General features: G+C 45.9%; 1 protein-coding gene across 4 annotated transcripts in view; it reads left to right on the top strand.

Moving 5' to 3' along the window:
- LOC137632989 (PDZ domain-containing protein 8-like) overlaps positions 1-16,720 on the top strand; it is a 454,088-nt gene that overhangs the window by 108,461 nt on the left and 328,907 nt on the right. The gene's annotated exons all lie outside the window — the stretch shown is intronic.

Below are 16,720 nucleotides of genomic sequence, written 5' to 3'. Positions count from 1 at the left end.
TCCTGGACTGACCACTGGTTCAAAGTAGTTGGCTACTTTGCCATGACCAAGGATTTGTGTAGTTAGGAAAAATACAAATAACTTTTTGGGCTCAAGCCATGTCGTCCTGATGGAAGTTCCTAAAGGGTAGCTTCCTTGGGTATATATAACTACGGCGATATTCCCAGAGAATTTACCTTAAGGTACCCAGAATTCTAACTCCTGGAGCAAATTACCCTAATAAAAGAACCAGGGATATCGCGAAATATCAGAGGACGTATTCTTGACACGCCACATAGCAATCTGCACCCTGAACAGAGTTAACACTTCGAAGGGGTCAATTGGCAAGAAAACGAAAAACGAGAAAGAAAGGAGAGCCGCTCGCAAGGTATCTCTCCTCTCCCGTTTCGTAAGCGTGCATTGCGCCGCTCACGGCGCCATCTGTATTCCTTTTTGCGTAGCTCAACAACTCCGTGTTTTTTCCCTGTGTTATCTCGCAATTCTTGGTTTATTTCAACATTATAATGCTTTCTCCAACTTCTGCTTCTGATAAGTTGAGTATTATCTCTTTTATGTATAAATGTAAGCTCTTGGTGATTTTAAAATAATTTGATATTGATATCGTTGTTACAAGAGCGGTTGCCTACCGGAGGCGTCCTGGACGCTGTCGCTCGCTATGCATGAGTTCTTTAGTTAGCCAGAGCGACGTTCCCGGCTGTTTCGCTTTAATAATTTTAGCTATTCAGCGTTACATAGGATTTCTTTATATGATGCTTTTAGTATTTTCGTTTTGGCGAATGATTTGCCGATTCTGGCCTACGCTAGACCTTGTAGCCTAGTCGTTTGGCCCTAGTACTTTCCTGCATGATATTCAGATTTCCGAGTGTTTTCAAATTTTATTTAAGCTTTAAGCAGTTTTATACATTTAAGATTGTGTTGATTTTCTTCCAAGATAGTATACGAGTGAGTTTCGGTGATTTAGGAAATCGATTCTCTTCGCGCCTAGGCTAGTTGTCTATGGGGCCATAGTATATTTTCTCACACTCCCCGGTTGCTCTCTTCTCTTCGGAGAATGTGTGCAATCCCTTTCCCTCTGCTTAAGCCTTGGGCTTAACCCTAATGGTTTATCTGAATTGACTTTAGATACAACTATATTAGGGTGTTTCTGTTCTTTCCTGTTTCCGGTAAGTCTGGCTTCAGGAAGGGGGCAGGACATCAGAGTTCTTAGTCTGAGTCTGTTTCTGTCTAGCTTGTGGTTGAGATTCCCTTGCTAGGCTGACAGCAGACATAGGAGGCTTAGCCTCCTTAGTTCACTTTCGAAGGTTTCTGTACGAGATGATTCCTTCTTTTTGTGATCTATCAGACTAGTCCATTGTTGTTGTTCTCGGTGTGGAGGATGAGATCCTCCTTTTCTGTGAATAACAACGCCTTCCTTGCTTTGGTTCCAAGGGAGTTGGCAGGTATTGATGGCCTCCCTCCTCGGATCTCCCCTAGGCTAAGACGAGTTTTCTTGGCTGCGGGTGATTCATTATTAGAGTAAGGTTGGCAGGACCCTCTTTCCCCCTTTCCCCCTCTTTCCTTAGTGATGGCCTAGCCATTGCATCCCTGTCCGTCATTCTACATCTGTACCTAGCATAGGTTAGGATGTGGAGTTGACTTAGTCCCTTGCCGGCCGGCAGTGCGTGCCGGCCGGCAAGGGTCTTCTGCTTTGAGTGCTGCCCGGACCTCCCTTGGTCTCTCCTCCATGTTTGTCTGTAGAGCCAGATGGCATTGGTCAAGGAAGCCTGAAGTTATATTCTCCCCTTCCTTATGTGCACTCTTTCGGGTTGCCGGGCTATGAGGCAGTACAGTCTCTTATCCCGGCATCCATTCTGTTTTTCTTCTAGTGTTTGTACCCTAGCTCGGCTGCCGGCCTAAGTGGCCGGCAGCCGGGTAGTTGGAAGTTCTCTGGTTCTTTTGCTGCCGGCCGGCATTGGTTGTATACCTTTGCCGGCCGGCTATATTATCACACCATAGTTCTGCCGGCCGCTATGATTAGTGGCCGGCAGCCGGGTGCTACCGTTGTTTAGTTGCCGGCCTGCAATAGAAACACACCGAGGTTCTGCCGGCCGCTACATTTGGCGGCCGGCAGCCGGGTGCTATCTTGTGTAGTTGCCGGCCGGCACACGCATTTGAACCAGCGTTCTTCCGCCTTATAGTCTATAAGTAGTATACTTTGGAACTAGTTAAGGTGTGTGCCGTCTTGTGTAGTTGCCGGCCGGCAGTCACTGCCGGCTGGCACACGCATTTGAACCAGCGTTCTTCCGCCTTATAGTCTATAAGTACAGTGAGCCCTCGCTACTTCGCGGTTCGACCATAGGGATTCACCACTTCGCGGATTTTTTTCATAACGTATGTATACACATATATCGCGGATTTTCCGGAAATTTCGAAAATACCGCGATGTGACCGATGGTGCGAGATTGGAGAAAGTAAGGAAAATTGAATCATGATTGATTTTCAATATAAATGAAACTTTGAGGAGCAACAAAGATATCATTTGTTAGAGAGAGAGAGAGAGAGAGAGAGAGAGAGAGAGAGAGAGAGAGAGAGAGAGAGAGAGAGAGAGAGAGAGAGAGAGAGATGTTTAAATGTAATAAACAAAAAAAATTGATAGGTTATAACACATTGGTGCTTATGTAATATCAATTGTATACTGTAGACGGTTTGAATAACTTAAGAAATTGTATAAATGATACTTTGTTAGTGTACAGTATTCATACACTCTCGAGCGGCAGCTAGATGTCAACTGATCTAATCACAGCCAAAACTAAAACAAAAAGAAGTCAACAATACTCGATTTTTAAAACACAAAAGTTCACGGTTTCTTAATGTGCAATTAACTATTTAAAGAGTAGCAATTTTCTAGAATAAGATGATGTTTCCCAAAATATAGTGGTTTGCTGATGAAATCGGATGCCGTATTTTTAGCTATGATTGAAATGGATGTAGACTCGGCATAACTTTTTCGTTTCGTATGTAATTGACACTAAGGAAACTAATTTTAGTTTCTTCATCTAAATGTAAGTATTGTATAACACGAAAGAGAGAGAGAGAGGGAGAGAGAGAGAGAGAGAGAGAGAGAGAGAGAGAGAGAGAGAGAGAGAGAGAGAGAGAGAGAGAGAGAGAGAGAGAGAATGAATCAGCTGTTGTAATCAAATGGCGGGTTTTTGTTTCGTGAGAATTTCATCGCCACGACTATAACAACAACATACTGTACTGAACTTTACAGTATTATACAGACTACTGTAATATGATAAAGTAAAATATTTGTAATCTATTTTATATGAAATGGGGCTTTTTTTTTTAAATTTACATTTACGTATGTAAAATAACTCTCTCTCTCTCTCTCTCTCTCTCTCTCTCTCTCTCTCTCTCTCTCTCTCTCTCTCTCTCTCTCTCTCTCTCTCTCGTAAATTGTTTTCCTGCTTTGCTACGTATGCATGATTTTATATAGATACGATAAATAATATTTGTAATAACATATTTTATAAAAGCTTTTACTGTAATATCATTATTTATCACTTTCATCATGCGCGTTAAATGCCTCCGTTTGTTTACTGAGCGTACTTTATGACGCCGTCGTTTCAGGCGGCGTCATGAAGAAAAACATTTCATTTGGAAGTCCTAATAAAAATTAAGTAAAACATTGGTAATAACAAAATCAACATACTGTACTGAATAATCGATATAATCGATGCAAAAACTAACCTATACACAGATGTGTAAATGCGTTTGTTTCTTCATTATGATCAGAGATAAACGTAAACAAAACATTGGTTGCCATTTTTTATGGTGCTTTTTGGCGTGTTTAGGAAACGCATGATATAAAGTCGCCTTTAATATTTGTGCCTGTTTTAGTTTAGGGTACTGTAGTACATGCATTAAGTGTTCTGTACATTAAAGGGTAGTTTGTTAACAGTACTACGTACAAGGGAAGGTTTTAAAATTCGGAATATACATGTTAAATAAATAGGTAAATATGGTGTCACTACTAAGCGGATTTTCACCTATCGCGGTCAGGTCTGGAACCTATCTACCGCGATAAACGAGGGTTCACTTATACTTTGGAACTAGTTAAGGTGTGTGCCGGCCGGCACATTACCTTCTATACTGTAGCCAGTATTTTTCAGTATAGTATATACTGTACTGTAGGGAGAAAACTATAGTATAGTATATGTTACAACACTAAGTTTTTCTAACACTCTTGTGTTGTCTTGCACAGCCCTTTGGTGTAACCATGCAGATAAAGAAAGTGAGTTCTTTTTTTCTACTATCCAGTATTTTAAAATCACTTATTTGGGTGTGAGCTACACCTGTTTTCCTCTGGAAATTTTCTTGATCACTCTAGAATAGAATAACCATACAATTTTATTATCTGGAAGGTTGCAGCAATTGACTGTGCGGGAAATACAAGTGTGTGTCTTTCCTTTCTAGTTTAGTTATTCTAAGCTATGTATATCCAGTGATACGTAGTTCACTTGATACTCATGGAATTTTCTTCTCTTTACAGGAATACCATCCGAAGTGTGGAAGTGTTTTCTGCAACGTTCGCAGCAAGAACTTCTGCGGACATGACTTGTGTAGGAGGCACGCGGCATGCGCAGTCTCCAAAAGTGATCTCCGGTATTGGGACCCGCAGGTATGTACCGTATGCACAAACCTGATTACTGAGGCTTTTGATTCCCCTAAGACGGCGGAGTCAAGGGACGCAGCAATGGAGAAGCTTCGTACCTGGGTAAGGGGCTTTCAGAAGAACACTTCTGGCCCCTATCTTCCAAGGGAGGAGATGGGGGCTTACCTTTTCCCCAAGGCGTCAGCGGAGGCAGTGATTCCTCAACCTCAAGCGGAGATACCGTTGGTGCAGATCCCGGTGGATGCTGAAGTCGCGGACGCCCTGCAGGACATCCAGTTGGACGATAGGATGTCGGAGGTGTCCGAGTGTCTGGAAAAAGACCTTTTGGCAGAAGACCAGGAAGAGGAGCAGGCTTCAGACAATGAGGAGGAAGAGTTCGACGAGGTGTCGGCTACTCCGCTTCAGGCCCCTAAACCTATTCCCTCAACATCGTTCTCTCTCCCAGATGAGCTGGGAAAGACCCTTTCCTCCTTCGTTGGATTGATCCAACAGATGCAGAGGGAAAATAATGAGAAGGCTGCTGCAATGAAGCTGGCGATGCGGAGACTTGCAGCATCACGTGGGCCCCAGAAGCAGCTCAGCGGGAAAGACCTTCCCTTGTGCTCAGATGCCAACCCTTGGAGGTATGCCGAGCACATGCCTATGACGACGGGAAAAATCGTCATTTCGGAGAAGTTGGGCTCAGTCCCCCTTGAGGAGGTGGAATTCTGGCCCAGCAAGGAGTCGTATCCGGACTGTTATGTCCGTCTAAGGAAGGAACCAGCCTCAAAGGAAGAAACGGAGCCGAAGGAGGTCATAGTTTTTGACCACGCTAAGGCTCAAGCTTTACTGTCAAGCTCGATGAAAGAGAGGGCTTCACAAACTCAAAGGTACCTGCTTTGAGTAAGAAGCACCCTTCTTTTGTGTCCTCTCCTTCTAGAGCTTTCCCCTTTATGCAGAAAGGGTTTACAGCTGTGCTGAAAGCGATTGAGGCAGGTAAGCCATGCACCTCCTTGGAGGAGTGTAAACCTCTGTCTTTGGCCCTACCCATGTACCACAAGGACTGGAAGGACGTCCATCTTACCTTCTCAGTTGGGAAGTTGGAGGCTGATATTGCCGGACGTCAGTTCAGTGAGAACCTCCCCAAGCTGTCTGACTTTCTTTTGCGCAGGGAGCGTGAGACAAAAGAAAGACTTGCTGCCTCAATGTCTCATCAAACGACTCTGGAGACAATGGCAAGTGACCCCAAGGTCGATGAAATGTTTATGGTAGTGGCTAAGACACACCTAGCCACAGTTACAAAGGACCTTTATAGCTTCGTCAAAGCTAGGAGGGCTTGTAGGGAGTTCTTGTTCTCCTCGGCTGCGGTGAGGCACGAGCCAAGGAAGCTAATCTCCTCCAGCATTTGGGGCAAAGACCTCTTCCCTAGCGAAGCGATCAAGGAGGTTGTAGATAAGGCCGCCACGGAGAATAGAAACCTTCTCCAGAAGTGGGGCCTATCTCTCAAGAGAAAGTCTTCCCCGGATGAGGGTCCCCAACCAAAGAGGAAGACTAAGAAGACTAGGCTACCCTCTCGGCCAGCCAAGCCATTCAGACAGCAGCAGCAACAACTTCCTATGCCTACAGTGCCCCAGATGGTGGCACAAACCCCGACCACGTACCAGTGGGTACCCCAAGCCGTGTCTACGCAGTCTCCGGCATTTAACCCAGCGTTCGAAGGGCAGTTGACTACCTTTCGAGCGAAGCCTAGAGGAGCAGCCAGAGGTTCGTCTAGACGCCTCTCAAGGGGAAGGGGATTCGGGGGTGGTCGCGGTCAAGGAGGCAAGATCTCAGGGCAACAGCAGCCAAAGTGAGATGATACCGGTAGGAGGGAGACTTCAGAATTTTCGGGATCGGTGGACCTTCGATCCCTGGGCCCACAGCCTACTCAAGAATGGACTGGGTTGGAGCTGGTACAGCACTCCACCTCCGTGCCCTAGATTTTTTCAACACTCCACCCCCGTTCTGGAGGAGTACATTCAAGAGCTGTTGGAGAAAAGAGTAATCAGAAGGGTAAAGTCCATCAAATTCCAAGGGAGGCTGTTTTGTGTTCCCAAGAAGGACTCAGAAAAACTCAGAGTCATTCTGGACTTGTCGCCACTCAACATGTTCATAGTGAACTGCAAGTTCAAGATGCTAACACTGCAACACCTAAGGACCTTACTGCCCAAGAGGCATATACCGTCTCCATAGATTTGTCAGACGCCTATTGGCACGTTCCAATCAATCGCCAACTCTCCCCCTACCTAGGGTTCAAGCTACATCGAAGACTCTACGCCTTCAGAGCCATGCCATTCGGGCTAAACATAGCCCCAAGGATCTTCACGAAGCTTGCGAGCGCAGCTCTCAAACAATTACGCCTAAAGGGAATCCAGGTGGTAGCCTACCTGGACGACTGGCTGGTGTGGGCAGCATCCAAGACAGAATGTTTGCAAGCTTCCCTACAGGTGATCCAGTTCCTAGAGCATCTAGGCTTCAAGATCAACAGAAAAAAGTCTCTGCTTTCTCCATCTCAAAAGTTCCAGTGGTTGGGAATCCACTGGGACCTAGTGTCACACCAACTCTCCATCCTGGCGAAGAAGAGGAAGGAGATAGCTGGTTTTGTCAAAGAGACTTCTGGATTCCGAAAGAATATCAAGACGCGAACAGGAGAGAGTGCTGGGTTCTCTCCAGTTTGCCTCAGTAACAGACCCGGTGCTAAGAGCACAGCTAAAGGATGCAACCGGAGTTTGGAAAAGTTATGCATCAAACGCGCGAAGAGATCTGATAAGACCAGTACCACTTCGTCTACGTACGCTTCTCAGGCCTTGGTCCCAAGTCAGGTAACTAAAGAAGTCGGTGCTTCTTCAGCCACCTCCCCCATCGTTGACTATTCACACAGACGCCTCGAAGGAGGGGTGGGGAGGTCATTCTCATTGGAAGAAGGCCCAAGGAACTTGGTCCAATCTATTCAAGACATTTCACATAAACTTTCTGGAAGCTATGGCAGTACTCCTTACCTTGAAGAAAGTCTCCCCTCGTCGCTCGATCCACATAAGGTTGGTACTGGACAGCGAGGTGATTGTGAGATGCTTGAATCAACGAGGATCGAGGTCACCACCACTTAACCAGGTGATGTTGTCCATCTTTCGACTGGCGGAAAAGAAGAAGTGGTACCTGTCGACAGTTCACCTTCAAGGAGTCCGCAATGTGACAGCGGACGCTCTATCCAGGTTCACACTGATAGAGTCGGGATGGTCCCTAGATGCAGGATCATTCTCCTTCATCTTGAGTCAAGTCCCAGAACTGCAGATAGACCTCTTTGTGACGAAAGATAACAAGATGTTACCCCTTCACGTGTCCCCATACGAGGATCCCTTGGCGGAAGCAGTGGACTCGATGTCCCTCGACTGGAACAGATGGTCCAGGATTTACCTGTTCCTCCTCACAACCTTCTATTGAGGGTCCTCAACAAACTGAGATCTTTCAAGGGAGTAGCGGCAATAGGGGCTCACAAGTGGCCGAACAGCGTGTGGTTCCCTCTGGCATTGGAACTACGGCTGAAGTGTCTACCGTTACCAGATCCAGTTCTGACCCAGCGAGTTCAGAAGTCGACTGTCTGCGCTTCATCACAGAAAACCCGGAACCTGAAGCTCATGATTTTCTCTCCCTAGCGGTGAGAAAACGTTTCGGGATTTCGAAAGACAGTATAGACTTCCTAGAGGAATATAAGTGCAAATCCACTAGAAGGCAATATGAGTCATCATGGAGAAAGTGGGTGGCCTTTGTCAAGGCGAAGAATCCGCAAAAGATCTCGACGGACTTCTGCTTATCTTTTTTCATCCACCTCCATGGTCAAGGGTTAGCAGCCAACACTATATTAACGTGTAAATCTGCTTTGACAAGACCCATTTTGTATGCCTTCCAGGTCGACCTCTCTAACAATATTTTTAATAAAATTCCGAAAGCCTGTGCTAGGCTCAAACCATCAGCACCTCCGAAGCCCATTTCATGGTCTCTGGATAAAGTTCTTCATTTCGCTTCGCTGTTGAACAATGAGGAGTGTGCTTTAAAGGATTTGACCCAAAAAGTTATTTTTCTGTTTGCACTCGCTTCGGGGGCCAGGGTTAGTGAAATTGTGGCCCTCACGAGAGAGGAAGGTCGTGTTCAGTTCTTGGATGGGGGAGAACTGAACTTGTTTCCGGATCCTACGATTCTCGCCAAGAACGAGTTGCCCACCAACAGGTGGGGTCCCTGGAGAATCTGCCCTCTGAAAGAAGATGCATCTCTATGTCCAGTGGAATGCCTAAAGGTCTATCTTCGTAGAACTTCAGACTTCAGGGGTGGTCAACTATTCAGACTAAAATTTATCCCTGAAACAACTTAGGGTGAAAATCACCCATTTTATTCGCAGAGCGGATCCAGACAGTACACCCGCAGGTCACGATCCGAGGAAAGTTGCCTCATCCTTGAATTTCTTCAATAGTATGGATTTCGAACATCTTCGCTCATACACTGGCTGGAAGTCTTCCAGAGTTTTCTTTCATCACTATGCGAAGCAAGTGGAGTAACTGAAGAGGTCTGTGGTAGCAGTGGGTAGTGTCGTTAAACCTGCTGTTTAACTCTACGAGGAACAGTGTATTTAATTGGGACGATTAATTCTGGGGTGGGTGTGTAGTTACGAACTGTTCTACTAACCAAGTGTTAGGGCACGAGGGTGCCCACATTGACTGTTCCATATTTAAAGGTGAACCTAGCATAAGTGCAGACGTATGCCAAGCGTTTCCAACGCTAATGTAACTGATTAGTAATACAGACTTTTATGATTTTGATACTTCGGTATGTTAAAAGTGGCGTTATTGTTCTCTTTCAGATAAACAAGTTTTCAGTTTACTATCATGCTTATGCTTATTTTTTTGGTTATCCTCCTTTTATATATGTATAATTGTTGTTTAACCTGTTTTATTTTATTGTTTGTCAATAAACTAGTTCTTGTGAACCTTGCGTCTCCGCCTGTGTCATTTTCTTGAAATGATTTAGCATTACGTTTACTATGTATATTTATCTGGGATAATTCTAATAGATTTTTCCTTTATGCAAGCATTTTTGCATTGGTTTATGCTTTCCCCTAGCGGGAGGACTCCATGCCCTAAGGGGACGGTGGCGGATATGCAAGTTTAAATATTAAACTTAGCCGGTGAATATATAAATAGCTGACGTCTCCGACGGCCGACAGATTCCAAAAACTCGCGAGCGATCGCCATGAAGGTTGTCGGGTGTGCCCACCAGCGCCGACTATCGGCCAGATACTGCATATACTTCTCAACCAAACCAGTTCTTCTCTATCGGTGTTACAGACAACATTGGTTCCGCTCGTGCTAGACCTCGAGTTTTCTACCGAATTGGTGAAGTACTTGATTTTGGTTTTATTGCTTTCGCTGTGTTGGTTTTTTGCTTCAATAAAACTCTTGAAACCCTTTTTTGATTTTTGTTGATGAACTTGGCTTCCCTTTGGATTTTCTTTGGATTTTCATAATGGCTGACCCTTCTCCTGTCTATCGCATATGTGTGAAAGACTGTAACAAACGTCTTCCGAAAGCTTCTATCGATCCTCATACTGTTTGTGCTAATTGCCGGGGTAAATCCTGTCAATTAGGAGATCGTTGTGAGGAATGCATGGTTTTATCGGAATTCGAGTGGTTGGAGTATGAGAAATATACTCGGAAACTCGAAAGAGATAGGGTGAGGAGAAGCTCTTCTAGATCTTTAGATTTTTCCTCTTCCCATGCCCCTGAACCTAATCCTTCCCCTGTAGTGGTAGTTTCTGAACCCCCAATTGGCACTCATGAACCTTCAACGTGGTATGTTATGGGCTATTCAAGCGTTGGGTGAGAAGGTCGAAACCTTGGCATCGGACAGAAACCAGCTTATGTCCGACGTTAAGCTTTTAAAGAGTCGAAGTGGTAAAGTGGAAAGTCAAAGTGGTAAAGTGTAAAGTGCGACTAATGTGTTTAGTATTGCGACGGAGGGTTCGTCTGATCGTGCTTGTCGCTTACCTAGTCCGAGACCTCTTTCAAGCTCCCCTGCACCAGGGAGAAGGAATGTTGTAGGACTTAAGGGAGTGAGAGGTGTAAACCAGTCGTTCAGACGTTCCCTCAAAGGTATCAGACGTTGCTCCTCAAGCTCGTCCTTACCATAAGATGGGAGAAACTAAATTCTCCTCATCTTCCGATGATTTGCCGCATAAGAAACCTTGGCATAAGGTTTCAAGACCCTTAAAGCGCAAGTCAGTCCCTTCAGGACAGGTCCAGCGTCCTGGCTGTAGTCATTGGGACAGCTCTGACCGTATAACAGTCATCGGATGGCTGTTCACCTGTTGAGCGTAAACGTGACGCTGGGTCCGAGGGTCTCATTCGGTGCGATGATTTGCATGCACAGACGTTGCCGACGTCACGGCCCGTTTCGACTCCCGTTGACCCGAAGTGGAGTGTCTTACAAGACATGCAGTTGAAACTTTCATCTTTAACGGAGGTTTATGAGCATGACCAGGTTCGTAAAGATCCTTTGCTTGCGGGTCGCCAGTCCGACAAGCGTGACTCAGGTCTTCAACCGCCTAAGCGAGATTTGTCTCGTCATTTTGACGTTAGCGCTAAGGTTATCAATGCTGTTAAACGTGACTCTGATCGTGTTCCTCGTCAGTCACGTCAGTTACGTGACGTGGAACGTCATTTTCCGCAGACTCAAGGTGACGTTCAGCAACAATCACCGCAGTCTTGACGTGACGTTCGTCGGCTGACTCCGTTGTCCCGACGTGATGTCAAACGTCAGTCGACAAAGTCTGTTGTTGTTTGTCAGCCTCAAGACTTTCAGTCTTTGCAGTCTCGACGTGACGTCGTTACCTCTGCTTTTGCTGCGGCCCCGTCGCATATTGATATAGCCTGTCAATCGTTGCCTCCTCGGCATGCTTCTCCGTGTCGCGAGACTTTGCCGTTGTCAGATGATGTTCCTTCTTATGAGGAAGTTGTTGATCCCCTTCCTGCTGATGTTCCTTTGGGGACTCTTTCGGATGGAGAGGAGCCTAGGGTTGCTCAGCCATCCCTTGACTTTAAGAAGATAATGCTTATCTTTAAGGATCTGTTTCCCGATCATTTTGTTTCTGCTGCTCCTCGTTCACCTCCATCTGAGTTCACGCTGGGCCTGACTTCTTCGACTCCGTCGTTCACGAAGTTGGTGCTCTCTCGCTCTTCGAAGAGAGCTTTGCGTTTGTTGGGAGACTGGTTAATGTCCAGGAGGAATTTGGGGAAGTTCGCTTTTGCCTTTCCCCCTTTCAAATTGGCTTCTCGTGCGAGCGTCTGGTATGACACGGGAGAAGTTCTCGGCTTGGGGGTGCCTGCCTCTGCCCAGGGAGACTTTTCAAGCCTTGTAGACTCTCCTCGTCGTCTGGCCATGAGACGCTCGAAGGTTTGCTGGTCCTCTACAGATCTGGATCATCTCCTCAAAGGAATTTTCCGTGCATTTGAGGTTTTCAATTTTTTGGATTGGTCCCTGGGAGCCTTGAGTAGGAAGATCTCGTCAGCGGACTGAGATGTCTCTATTCAGATAATGTCGTGCATGGACAAGGCAATAAGGGATGGCTCTAATGAACTTGCTGCTACATTCACAGCAGGGGTTCTTAAGAAGAGAGAGACTCTGTGTTCTTTTCTGTCTGTAGGTGTCACTCCTTGTCAGAGGTCAGAACTTCTCTTTGCGCCATTGTCTTCTGCCTTGTTCCCGCAACAGCTTATTAGAGATATTGCTGCGTCTCTTCTACAGAAGGACACTCATGATTTAATGGCCACGTCTGCTCGTAAGGCTGTACCTTCGTCTTTTCATGTCAGCAGACCTAAATTTGACACGCCAGCGACAAGGTTTATCCCGCCTTTTCGTGGCAGAGCTCCCAGTAGGGGAGGCTCTCATGCCGATAGCAAGCGAGGCAAGAAGAGAGGATCTACATCCTCCCGTGGCAGAGTCTGACTGCCCACGTCCTCTGACAGCAGTAGGTGCCAGATTGACCAACTTCTGGCAGGCCTGGGAGAAGAGGGGTGCAGACCGGGAGTCTGTTTTGTTGCTGAAGGAGGGTTACAAAATTCCTTTTGTACGGAGACCTCCTCTGGTAAAAGATCCGATAGACCTCTCTCCCAGGTATCGAGAGGAGACAAAGAGACAGGCGTTACATCTTCAGGTGTCTCTGTTGTTAGAAAAGGGGGCGGTGGTGAAAGTCTCGGACCTTCAATCCCCAGGTTTTTACAACCGTCTCTTCCTGGTTCCGAAGAACACAGGAGGTTGGAGGCCAGTGCTGGATGTCAGTGCTCTCAACGTGTTTGTTGTAAAAACAAAGTTCACGATGGAGACCACCAAATCCGTTTTGGCAGCAGTCAGAGAGGGCGACTGGATGGTCTCTCTCGACTTGCAGGATGCGTACTTCCACATTCCGATACATCCAGACTCTCAACATTATCTGAGGTTTGTGTACAGGAATGTGGTGTATCAATTCCGAGCACTGTGCTTCGGCCTCAGCCTTGCTCCTCTTGTTTTTACGAGGCTCATGCGAAATATAGCGAAGTTCCTACATTTATCGGGGATCAGAGCCTCCCTGTATTTGGACGACTGGTTACTCAAAGCGTCGTCCCGTCATCGCTGTCTGCAGGACCTACAGTGGACTTTGGATCTTGCGAAAGAGTTGGGCCTCTTGGTGAACATGGAGAAGTCACAGCTGACTCCCTCCCAGACGATTCTCTATTTGGGGATGGAGATACAGAGTCGAGTTTTTCGGGCTTTTCTGTCTGCCAACAGGATCGAGCAGGCTTTGCTCAAAGTCCGTCTTGTGCAAGAGAAAAACCGTTACTCTGTGAGAGACTGGATGAGCCTCCTGGGGACGCTTTCGTCTCTGGAACAGTTTATCTCTCTAGGGAGACTCAACCTGCTCCCTCTCCAGTTCCACCTAGGCTCCCATTGGAACAAGGAGAAGACTTTAGAGATGGTCTTGATTCCAATCTCCGATCCAGTCAAGACTTGCCTAGCTTGGTGGGACAGCAATATAAGACTTCGGGAAGGTCTTTCTCTGGCAGTCAAGAACCCAAACCATGTGTTGTTTTCAGACGCATCGGATTTGGGTTTGGGGGGCGACTCTGGACAATCTGGAATGCTCGGGTCTTTGGTCCGCAGACCAGAGGAGCCTTCACATAAACTGCAAGGAGCTGTTAGCAGTCCATCTAGCACTAAGGAGTTTTGAGAGTCTGATTCGAAACAAGGTGGTGGAGGTGAATGCAGACAATACCACGGCCTTGGCTTACATCTTGAAGCAAGGAGGCACTCACTACCGCGCTCTTTTCGTCATTGCAAGGGACCTTCTCATTTGGTCAAAAGATCGAAACATCTCGCTTTTGACGAGGTTCGTCCAAGGGAATTTGAATGTCTTGGCGGACTGTCTCAGTCGAAGAGGTCAGGTGATTTGTACGGAGTGGACGCTCCACAAGGATGTGTGCGAGAGACTTTGGATGACTTGGGGTTAACCCACCATCGATCTCTTTGCGACCTCGTTGACAAAAAGGCTCCCGACTTATTGCTCTCCGGTCCCAGATCCAGAGGCGGCCCACATAGATGCCTTTCTTCTGGACTGGTCTCACCTGGACGTTTATGCCTTTCCACCTTTCAAGATCCTAAACAAGGTGCTGCAGAAGTTCGCCTCTCACGAAGGGACCAGGTTGACGTTGGTTGCTCCCCTCTGGTCCGCAAGAGAGTGGTTCACAGAGGTACTTCTATGGCTGGTAGACGTTCCAAGGAGTCTACCTTTGCGGATGGATCTCTTATGACAGCCTCACGTAAAGAGACTTCCTCCCCGCGCTTCGTCTAACTGCCTTCAGACTATCGAAAGACCCTCTAGAGCTCGAGGGTTTTCAAAGGAGGCAGGTAGAGCGATCGCGAGGGCTAGAAGATCCTCTACCATCAAGATCTACCAGTCGAAATGGGAGGTATTTAGAGACTGGTGCAAGTCCTCCTCTATTTCCTCTTCCAGTGCCTCTGTAGCGCAGATTGCGAATTTTCTGCTTTATCTGAGAAACGGTCGCTCCCTCTCTGCATCCACCATTAAAGGCTACAGAAGCATGTTAGCTTCTGTTTTCAGGCATAGAGGTTTGGATCTTTCGAATAACAAAGATCTCCAAGACCTGCTTAAGTCTTTCGAGACTTCTAAGGAGCGTCATATTTCAACTCCTGCTTGGAACTTGGACGTGGTCCTACAGTTCCTTATGTCAAACAAGTTTGAACCGTTAAATTCAGCCTCCCAGAAGGATCTTACCCTTAACACTTTTTTTGGTGAGCTTGGCTTCGGCTAAAAGGGTTAGTGAGTTACATGCTTTTAGCAAGAACATCGGCTTCTCAGCTAATAAAGCAGTATGTTCTCTTCAACTTGGTTTTTTGGCCAAGAATGAACTTCCGTCTCGTCCATGGCCTAAATCTTTTGAAATCCCTAGTCTTTCTGAGATTGTAGGTAATGAAGTTGAAAGAGTGCTGTGCCCTGTTAGAGCTCTTAAATTTTATTTATCTAGAACTAAACCACTACGAGGTTGTTCAGAGGCTTTATGGTGCTCCGTTAAAAAGCCCTCTTTGCCCATGTCTAAGAATGTGTTGTCTTATTTTATTAGACTTTTAATTTGGGAGGCACATTCTCATTTAAGTGAGAAGGATCGTAATTTGCTTAAAGTCAAGGCTCATGAAGTTAGAGCGATAGCAACTTCGGTAGCATTTAAGCAAAATAGATCCTTTAAAAGTATTATGGACGCGACCTTTTGGAGAAGCAAGTCGGTGTTCGCTTCATATTACTTGAAAGATGTCCAGACTCTTTATGAGGACTGCTACACACTGGGACCATTCGTAGCAGCGAGTGCAGTAGTGGGTGAAGGTTCTACCACTACATTCCCTTAATCCCAATATCCTTTTAATCTACTCTTGAAATTTTTAATCTTGTTTTGGGTTGTACGGGAGACTAAGAAGTCTTTCGCAATCTTTTTGATTGGGCGGGTGGTCAAAATATTGTTTCTTGAGAGTGCCCAGATTAAGGGTATTGATGAGGTTCTGTTATAGGGGTGTTCACCCTGGATATAGCAGCTCCTGGGAGTCTTTCAGCATCCTAAGAGGATCGCTGGGCTTCGTGAGGATAGCGGACTAATGAGGCAGAGTAATCATCAGAGTCAGCTTCCTTACCAGGTACCTATACTTAAGTTTGTTTTTTGAATATTTGTCAAAAACTCTTGAGCATATACGCCTTTATTGTTTTAATACTGGTCTCTACCCACCACCATGGGTGTGAATCAGCTATTTATATATTCACCGGCTAAGTTTAATATTTAAAAGTGATGTTTTCATTATAAAATAAATTTTTTAATATACTTACCCGGTGAATATATAATATTAAAGGCCCTCCCTTCCTCCCCGATAGAGACCCTACGGACTGAGAAGAACTGGTTTGGTTGAGAAGTATATGCGGTATCTGGCCGATAGTCGGCGCTGGTGGGCACACCCGACAACCTTCATGGCGATCGCTCGCGAGTTTTTGGAATATGTCGGCCGGCGCAGACGTCAGCTATTTATATATTCACCGGGTAAGTATATTCAAAAATTTATTTTATAATGAAAATATAATTTTTCCTCCTACCCAGATATACAGTAAACTTTTGTCCATTCCAGTAATCGAACAGGGAACTGGTCGATATTTCTTATTGACTCAATGGTTCTTTACAAACTATGCTTTACATGATATAGGGTGAGACCACTATATTGGCTTGTCTGTTATTTATACATAGGTATATGTACTCTTCGAGACTTTTCCAGAGTCTAGTATGACTCTTCCCTGTAGGGGGCAGGAAGCACTAACATGGTCTATGGTTAGATGAAAAGATGTATGACGGTAACATCTTAGGTCTCTAGGTCTAGTTGGCTGGGAAATACCTTCGGGGAGTACGGCACGTTTTGAGAATCCATAGATACAGTAATGCTCTGTTATACTTCCATCAGAACGACATGGCTTGAGCC

The sequence above is a fragment of the Palaemon carinicauda genome, chromosome 42 (genome assembly GCF_036898095.1).
Source record: "Palaemon carinicauda isolate YSFRI2023 chromosome 42, ASM3689809v2, whole genome shotgun sequence".
Classification (NCBI taxonomy): Eukaryota; Metazoa; Arthropoda; class Malacostraca; order Decapoda; family Palaemonidae; genus Palaemon; species Palaemon carinicauda.
This window is presented reverse-complemented; position numbering and strand designations above follow the sequence as displayed.